The sequence below is a fragment of the Cheilinus undulatus genome, linkage group 20 (assembly GCF_018320785.1).
Source record: "Cheilinus undulatus linkage group 20, ASM1832078v1, whole genome shotgun sequence".
Taxonomy (NCBI): domain Eukaryota; kingdom Metazoa; phylum Chordata; class Actinopteri; order Labriformes; family Labridae; genus Cheilinus; species Cheilinus undulatus.
In genome coordinates, this window is record NC_054884.1 from 23,403,746 (window position 1) to 23,412,141 (window position 8,396).

At 39.5% G+C, this 8,396-nt stretch overlaps 1 protein-coding gene across 4 annotated transcripts in view; it reads right to left on the bottom strand.

The window, feature by feature from the left end:
- sec24c (SEC24 homolog C, COPII coat complex component) overlaps positions 1 to 4,564 on the bottom strand; it is a 31,660-nt gene extending 27,096 nt beyond the window's left edge. For all 4 annotated transcript variants that reach the window (XM_041815490.1, XM_041815489.1, XM_041815488.1 and 1 more), the window contains exon 1: positions 4,431 to 4,564. The gene's annotated coding sequence lies outside the window, so the exon portion shown is untranslated. The remainder of the gene's footprint in view (positions 1 to 4,430) is intronic.
- Between the last annotated feature and the right edge of the window lie 3,832 nt (positions 4,565 to 8,396).

Consider the following 8,396-nt stretch of genomic DNA (forward strand, 5'->3'; position numbering starts at 1 on the left):
CAGGTCATTGACATCCAATATTTAGGAATGAGTGTTATTAGATTTCTGCTGATATTTCAAAACTCATTTGAGCTTCTGTGTTTAGGTCTCATGATGGGCCTCTCTGAGTATATAGTGCCCCAGACAACCGATGATATATGATGCTACAGTTTTACATTTCTAGCAATATTAAAGACCAACACGTGATTGATATGACCAATATGTACAACCAATAAATGGTTGTAAAAATCCCACAAACAGTTATACCTGCCAGTACAGACAATCAACTTTTTAAGCTAATATCTGACGATACCCACATCATGCTAGTAACATTGTGTGCATCCCTATCAGTACTGCAAGGTACATACCAAAAACATGACATCAGATTAAATAATTTTTAAGACCTTTATCAAGATCCTCTCAATACATTTCAAGATCTCCCTGCATCTTTAATTTCTAACCAATTAAATTGGTGACCGGGTCATGTGCAGATTGAAAGACAAAATGTGACAACATAGTTGGGAAAAGGCAGATGGTATTTGTTATTGTAGTATGCAAATAAAGCTTTCTTTGAGATGCTGTCAGTGCTAACAGACTCTCTGCTACTATTACACTGGCCAAAAGCTTCATTGCAGAGCCATTTTATGATCACAATCCTGTAAAATGATAACAAGTATCAGCCCCAGCTCCAACAACTACTCAAATTATTTCTCAGAAACTTGCATTAACCTATTATTTATTATTATTTATGCACAAATCACTTGACTACACAATTACCAGGCAAGAACATAAAAAAGCGTGCATACTGACACTAGATCTGGGGAAGTTCCATCAGAAACTTACACGTGTTTTAAACTTAACGTAAAAAAAGCTGAAACACTAGCTTACAACCACTTTTATAGGAATATAAAAACTGAAAACAGCTTCCTTGTGGTCTTAAATTTACTACATTTTATCACAGTTTTAAAGTCTTAATTAAACTGATTCATCAATTTTGATACTTTTAAAGACCTTGCATAAATGCTGTATTGAGTACTGTCTAGTTTTTTAATTTCAAAAAATGCAGGCAAACTACTGCACACTGTCAAATTGCAAACATATGCTCTTAACAGCAAATTTAGGTTTAATATATATCTGACAAAATGAATGTTTTAGAGCTTTTGTGTTAGGATCTATGATATTTATCAGCATGATTTCAGTATATGTTGAGATTAGCTTAAAAAAATGAACGATTGGTGTAAATAAGCAATACCGGCTGTAAATATCAGCTTTATGTCTAAATAATAGAGATGTTCCAATACTACTGTTTTCGTCCAAACACCAGAGCACTGGGTATCAGCCATACTGTGTACCAATCACATATCGATGCAAACTTTTTCCACAGAATGTGCTGTGGAAAACTGACACATTATTCTGGAGTAAACTCAGACCATGGCTCAACAAATAGAGGTGTAAGGTTCAGCCTCTCTATGACCCTAAAAGTTGTTTTTCCTGCCAACGATTGTGAGTCTTTCTGCTAAATATTAAAATAACAATGACACAGAGGGTCACATCACAAGCTCTCCTTCTCTCCTCCCCATTATGTGGTATTCAGGCCATCTCCATAATGATCGGTGTATTAAGCATGAGCAGTTTGACACAGCATGACGTGATGATAGACCAGCCTGTTTTTGGTTGACAGCCCCTCAAAGCATTCTGGGAAAACAATATAGTCTTGTGCATTTGAGCTAGGTGCAACAAATGATTGAAAATGGATTAAGAGGAAAAAAAACATAAAAAGACATTGAATATCGGATCAAATGGTGTGAATTTAATCTTGAAGTCCCTGAGAAGTCACCCATGGTCCAGGCTCATTAGAAAAGCTTCTGTTAAAGACAAAAGCATTGATGGCATCAGTGGAACAGTGAAACGGCCAGCTTCAAGAGGAAAACAAGTAAGAGGATACAATCTATGGTTCAGAAGTTATTTAACTGTCTAACTACAGAGTACTCGTTGATACCAATACCCACATTTTCCACAGTAATAGATGTATTTCTGATAGTGGTATCAGAATCAGAACAATGCTACTTTCTTTAACCAGACTACTGACTGTAAATATCTGTGGTACATATAGATACGTTTGTTGAGTTTTAGGGAGGACCTACATAAGATGAAGTCTTTCTCTGTATTCATCCTCATTCTTTGATATTTAAAGTGTGTTAAAAGCACTGAAGTTTTAAGTCTTGACTACATTTATATACCGGTATCAGCTGAAACCAATAAGCAGAAATCAACATAACAGACATCTGCAAAAAATCCAATACCATCAACTGGGGCAGGGTATCCTCACTGATTGACTGAATTGATCAGATTCGGATTAATAAGGTCTTGATTCAATTTAATCTGTTTCGATGCTGATTAATGTAGGGATATTTTAGTTACAAACCTATATTCCTTCAACATTAAAGAGATTCTAAGAGAACAAAAGTTGTAAATTGTACAAATAGTGTTCCAACCAGGCACATAATTCAAAATATCAAGGTTTGCTTTAAAAAATGACATCAAAACTAATAATATTAACATTATATTTACCATCAATCTGGGACATCTTAGATATATATATCCAGCTCGTATTGATAACTTGCACCAGATAGCCAAAATAAAATGACTGGGCATAAGATTCAAATCTTCAGTCTGAGTCTACTGGCTCTTACAGGTGAATGCAAGTCAAGTTTAAGACTGCTTGCACAAGTAGCAGGCTTATATATTAAAAGTGATCTCTAAGGGCGTAGATGGCCTCATTAAGGCTCGCCCAATATACATGGTTATTTTGGGTTCAAGTCCAGCCTTTGGCTCCTTTCTTGCACGTTTTACCCCCACTCTCTCATCCCTGTAACTGACTCTATCCACTGTCCTCCTCTATGAATAAAGACAAAAATGCCAAAAAATATCTTAAAAAAAAATCGATGAGAATTGATCTAAATTGGAGACTATTTTTTTTAACCCAGTCATGCATCCCTGCTTTACTGCTTTTTGACACTGTTAACATAAGACGTCTGAGAGAAAATAATTTGTGAAAGTTTCTGCTGTTTTACTGGACAGAAAGGATAGCAAACAGCTTGAAATGAAGGCAGTCCTCAGAAGACACTTACAACAACTGGGTTTGTGCTCATTGCACCTGACCTTACAAACTGGAAATCTAAGTAAGTCCTAGCTATGCTAGTTTCTACACAAGTCAAACTTTCTACTGACGTGAATATCTCAGGCTTAGTGACTGACAACGCCTTTATTGGCTCATTTATGTTTGCCTTAACCCCACCTACTGACTAGTCACCAAGTTCACACACCAAGAATAAAATAATAGCTTTGATAGGAAGACTACAGCGAGAAAAATGGCACCACAGCTGAACTTTCCTTGTTGTTTTCAGTAGGCCAAAACTTAACCCATATAATTAAAGCAAATCAGATAGAAACCACAGGCCTGGTAAGAGATACTCTCACTGTTTTGGTGGTAAGATTAAATGCTCGATACTGTGCAGACAGTATGTCATGTCTACCAGACCTGTGCAGGTGTCTAAGGTGAGCATTATAAGAGCGTTGTCATTAGAGAGCCACCTGCAGATAAGTCAGTGTGGCATTCATCTTTATGGGCATGATTGCTCCACATCACATGCCAACTTCAGCCTTGCTAGCAGTAGTTCATGCTGTTTATTCACTTGGCTTCTCAGAGAGTGGACTAACCTATATGACAGAGTGATGAGTATCATCTATCAGACAAACACAGGCTAAATGAGCGGGGCCTTTGAATAATTCAGCAGTGCAGGTGCCACAACGAGAAATACAATCGCTGGAGCCGTAGAGCTATTTAGTATGTCGGGCCTACGGACTGACCCACATCTGCTCCACTGGTTATGTTCTTTCAGGGGCTTCATTAGAAGTTCACATTCACTAGAAAAAGTTACCGCGACACTTAATTGTGAGAATAATCAAACAACGAATAGGTCAAAGACAAGAATCTTAACATAAAAACAACAAACCAGAGGAAAGCTGGGGAGTGTAGCAGAATGCTAACGACAACCTCAATGCCGCATTAGAAATAACTCCCCAGCTAGCTTGCCACCAAAACCTCGGAGTAATAACATAACATTGCCAACAGTTACGAGTCAAACCAACAGAGCGGCTGTAAAACAACACTCTGTATTTGGTAAACTTTCGAGTACTGATGGTAATTTTAGCATGCTCGCGTTAGCAACTTGAATCATGATGACAGCAGCAGTGTCTGAATCAGCTGTGACTAAATGGCTACAACCGGGGATAGCAATTAGCTTCCCGAGCTAACAGATAGCTATATTGCAGAGCGATGCTAGCAGTACTATAGCATTAGCTAGCATTAGCAAATCGTAGCTAAAGCAAAGCTCTACTGTCAAGCCAGCTAGTCTGACAAATACTTATCTGTTTAAATCGAAACTTACCCTCAAAGTGTGCTGAATAGTAAGGCTATCCTCTGTTTGGGATAAACTGTGAAACCCGGTGGCCGACAAACTGTGTAGTCGATGTCGTCCCGGGGTGTTTCTCACTAATCCCTCCTTGGTATCAGAAGCGGACATTCAGCGGAACTGCTGCAGAGCTGTGCCACGTCCACATCCGGACTCCTCAGAGCCACTTCCCCTCGATTCACCTCCTCTACTGTAGGGAGAGCACAACACTGCCCACTGCGCTGTGTAGTGTAAAGAGGTGTGAGTAAACTGGTTTATTAATCGCCATTTTGTTAGACCGGGCCACAACTAGTTATTCAAGTGGAGGTTCGTGAGCTATTAAGTTCAAGAAAACACGCAGCATTTAAATCCTAAACCCTCACGTTTCTCAAAAAGTTCCTGCAACAGTTTTACATTAGTTATGACAGAAGGTGAAACCAACACCTGTGTCTATTTATGACCTACAAAAGCAACTAGACCACCAGTGACAAGATTATTATTAATCTATATTTTAATTCCCAAAAATTCTGCCAGAGGATAAATGTCAGATGAAGAGATTAACAGCACCCTGCAGGGAAAAAAAGTTTGTTTACATGGTGCATAGCAAATATTTGCAGGGAGTACAATGTTTGAATTTTACAGAAAGCAGGATGAATTAAAACCAAAACACTACTTATGAACCAGGCAAGAGTAGTGTACGTCATACACAAGATAGCCTACAGCTTTGCCCACCAGAAGTACCAACATCAATGCAAACCATCCTCACTGGAGCTTTAAACATCAAAGTACATACTCTGCCATAGCCTAATATAGGCTTTACTATAAACTTATAACTTTTATAATATTTAGGAGTGCAGGATATTGTCTGTATAATATCAGTATTGCCAGATATAAGCTTAAAGTTAACTATTGCTATCTGCAGATACATAAAAGTTTCTGCTGATACTTACAAGCCAACAAAATTCCGCCTGTAGCTGCTGCTAATATTGGCCATATGAACCCAGGAGCCACATCAAGCCCCTCAGGCTTCCCATTCGGCCTCCAGAGGATTATTACATTCAGAAAATTAGAGAGGGAAAAACATGGCATGCTATTGTAAAGCTTTTTTTTTTTTTTGACGTTTAAATAAAACCTTCAACCTGGCAGCTTATCAGACAAGAAGCACACTGATATTTCTGTAATTTGGCAACACATACTTATTATTTTTATATTGATTAAATTTGCATTTTTTTGCATCAGTTTTCCATATACTGCTCTTTGAGACTGTAATTTCCCCTCTGAGAAGCTTCACAGACTATCTGCATGTTTTTTTAGCCACTCACGGCAGCATATTAGCATCAAGCTAAGTGATAGACATTAAGAAGGCTCCAGAAATACACTGTATTGCCAAAAGTATTCGCTCACCTGCCTTGACTCCGTTATATGTACTTCAGTGACATCCCATTCTTAATCCATATGGTTTAATATGACGTCAGTCCACCCTTAACAGCTATAACAGCTTCAAGTCTTCTGGGAAGGCCTTCCACAAGGTTTAGGACTGTGTTTATGGGAATTTTTGACCATTCTTCCAGAAGCACATTTGTGAGGTCATACACTGATGTTGGACGAGAAGGCCTGGCTCTCAGTCTCTGCTCTAATTCATCCCAAAGGTGTTCTGTCAGGTTGAATTGTCCAAAATCTCTTGCTATGCTGAAGCGTTCAGAGTTCCTTTCACTGGAACTAAGGGGCCAAGCCAAGCTCCTGAAAAACAACCCCACACCATAAACCCCCCTCCACCAAACTTTACACTTGGCACAAGTACCGTTCTCCTGGCAACCGCCAAACCCAGACTTATCCATAAGATTGCCAGATGGAGAAGCATAATTGTCACTCCAGAGAACGCGTCTCCACAGCTCTAGAGTCCAGTGGCAGTGTGCTTTACACCACTGCATCTGACGCTTTGCATTGCACTTGGTGATGTATGGCTTGGATGCAGCTGCTCGGCCATGGAAACCCATTCCATGATGCTCTCTGCACACTGTTGTTGAGCTAATCTGAAGGCCACATGAAGTTTGGAGGTCTGTAGAGTTGACTCTGCAGAAAGTTAGGGACCTCTGCACACTATGCGCCTCAGCATCCGCTGACCCCGCTCCGTCATTTTACATGGCCTACCACTTTGTGGCTGAGTTGCTGTCATTCCCAATCACTTCCACTTTGTTATAATACCACTGACAGTTGAGTGTGGAATATTTAGGAGCGAGGAAATTTCACGACTGGACTTGTTGCACAGATGGCATCCTATCACAGTACCACGCTGGAATTCACTGAGCTCCTGAGAGTGACCCATTCTTTCACAAATGTTTGTAGGAACAGTCTGCATGCCTAGGTGCTTGATTTTATACACCTGTGGTCATGGAAGTGATTGGAACACCTGATTTCAATTATTTGGATGGGTGAGTGAATACTTTTGGCAGTATAGTGTATGTAGCTAAAATATCTTAAATGCCCTCTTGTGGCTGGCTGCAGTAAAGGTGATAGGGACTGATCTCATTGTTAAAGGCTTATAGTTCCATTCAAGGGATATTTCAGGATTTTTTAAGTTGGGTCGTATGAGGTGCTTGGCTATAGTAGTGGCTTTAGCCTCCACTAATTTCTGTGAAAGTTGATCCTGGGGCTATTACGAGCTCAGAGTGATCTGTGGCATAATTGCTTTAGATGGGGACGTTTTATCGGCATTGTTTAACGAGTTTTATGCAAAAATGGGCCAGGAAAATATGTTGGCTTGCCTGTATGCTGTGTTGAAAATGTACAAAGCACTTCATTTCTCTCTAAAAAAAACTCCTTCTGTGTCAGGCACTTATTAACAATGCAGTTCTCTGCATTTTGTCTCCTTCTGCCTCTGTGCACTGATCCTCTGATCAGCTGTGTGGATCTGCAAGCTTCTACAGGGATAATAACATCACACCAAGCTAAAACAATGATAATATGAGCGATTTCCACTCGAGTCAGGATTATGTGTCGTTTACTGTGGATACAAGAAGATATTTGTATGAATTGGAGTACACCAAATAAGAATTTATACAGATGGAGAGTCAGCAGGCTGAAAGAGAGATCAGAGAAACTTCATTTGAAAGTTTTTAGCAGGAGTGATCCCAAGTTACCTGGTGGAGTAGGTGTGAAAAAAATGCAAACCCATGCTTATTTCATGCAGAAACATGGTCCAGTTCTAGTTAAATGGACACAATGCTAAAAGCTATATCTGAGGTATTTACGGCAGTGGAGGCAGCCATAACCGATGGCTTTCAGTAAAACTGAACACTGCTCATAGCACAAATTTGTATGTTATGGCTCTGAAAGTATAGTCACTCATTCAGTCAGTCAGTCAGACACATACAGACCCATATGTAGGGCTGTCCTCAGTGGTCAGCCAAAAAAAACCTTACTTATTTACACTGTCAGTGTGTGTTTTCCTGATGTCAAAATGGGCATTCTAACATAGGCCTTAATGGGATTTCTGGAGCTTTGGAGCAAGCCTCAAGTTGACTCTTAAGGAACTGTAGTTTTTATCCTCTCTTTCTGCATTTGCTCCTTTTTCAACGATGGAGGTTGCCACTCAGTAGAGACCCAGCTCAACACTAGGAATGGATTGCAAAGTATAATTCAAATTTTGTTTTTTCAAAACAACTTCAGTCTCGGGACGCTGACGGCTCGGGTTCAAATCTGGCCTGAGGCCCTTTACCGCATGTCTCTCCCCGCTCTCGTCCCTGTTTCTGAATCTATCCACTGTCCTCCCCTGTCAAATAAAGGCACAAAAATGCCCAAAATAAATCTTAATAAAATTTTTCTAAATATTTTTCCTCAGTCGTATTGTTATAAAAACAATGCACAATGCAATGAACATTGAAGTGATCTATATTATTCCCTCACAAATTAGAGCTATATCAGGTATTAGTAATCTCTTTCCCCTTCAAAACCAGTGTTGCT